This window comes from Meles meles, chromosome Y (genome assembly GCF_922984935.1).
Source record: "Meles meles chromosome Y, mMelMel3.1 paternal haplotype, whole genome shotgun sequence".
NCBI classification, from domain to species: Eukaryota; Metazoa; Chordata; class Mammalia; order Carnivora; family Mustelidae; genus Meles; species Meles meles.
The window spans coordinates 18,311,195-18,312,529 of record NC_060088.1 but is presented as its reverse complement, the minus strand read 5'-3'; positions in this window follow the sequence as shown (position 1 = coordinate 18,312,529).

Below are 1,335 nucleotides of genomic sequence, written 5' to 3'. Positions count from 1 at the left end.
TCCAAGCCATACACATGTTCATGGTCCTCACACCCTATCAGGATGCTTCTGACCAGGAAATGTACCCCCGCCCTCCAAGAAAAGCTCTGAGTTAACACCCACAACCATACCAAGGATGTGTCTGGGGTCTTCAAAGTGAGGACACGAGTTCTTCTTGCATCTGAAGAAATCGTGCCATCAATGCCTCCCCATTTTCCCAGCTGACCAAACATTAAAGGCAGACCAACACCCTGAAGCTTAGACCCAGGACGGACTCATTTCTTTGGAGCTCTGAGGAGCAAGCACGGAGCATGTTGGAAGAGAACCCATTCCAAAGGGAAGCCCCCTGAAAAGGCTTTCAGGCCAGACAGGAATACAACATGAATCTACAAACGGTCTCTGTCTTCTCTGCATTCAAAATGCACCTTCTCTTATCTACACTGAAGATAATTTCTTTAGGAAGAAGTGCTCATGGAGTGCCCACTGGCTGGCACTTGAGAGAGTCTCAGCTGTGTGGGACATGCCCTATGGGGTTGGGTTGTGGTTGTCCACTCTCCTGTGGGCTCGACTTCTGCAGAGGCTCTCCTTGACTTCCATTCAGAGTGTGTGGTGCCTGTTCCAAATATGGTGAGGTTAAGCTTCGTGGGTCTGGTGTGCCTGGGAAACGTGACTTTCAACCCACTCCACAAAACTTAAGGCCTGTTGAATTCTGTGGCCAGGTGAGAGGATGCGGGCAGGGCTTTCTTTTAGTCCCCTGTCGGATTTTCTTTTCTCCTGGGACTAAGCAACGTGGCCTGAAGAAGGCAGTCCCAACAGTGTTCCAGTTTTGGGAATCCGTGATTGCAGGTTGGGCAGCTAATGTCCTCAGTGTCTTGCCTGTGGCCACTTCTCAGTCTTGATGCTGGCGGTCATAGAGCCCAGGTATCTTTGGCGCACATCGAGGCATCTCCACCAACACTGCCCATCACCAATGCACACACAGAAATAATAATCTTACCAAGTTGTCAACAGGTATTGTCTCTGATCATGGTTTTCAGGCTGTCTACACCTGGTTGCTTGCTGGGGTCCTCTCCAGGAGATACACAGTGTTCTCTGGAGTCTATGTCCGCAAATCATGCTGATCTGCAGTCTCCGGGCCTCAGGTCCTTGGTTTGCAAGAACTCGTGTCATTCAGACACTCTCCATTTCTCCACCAACAGCTCTGCTTCAACATTCAAATTGTGGGTTCTACGTGTGCTTCACTCTCCTGGGCCTTTGTCTTTGCCATGGCTCCCTGCCCTCTGACGCACCAACCGTCCAGTTCTCCCATAAGCTCGGTCTACACACTTCTCCTATGGTCTCTGTGACTTCTTCTCT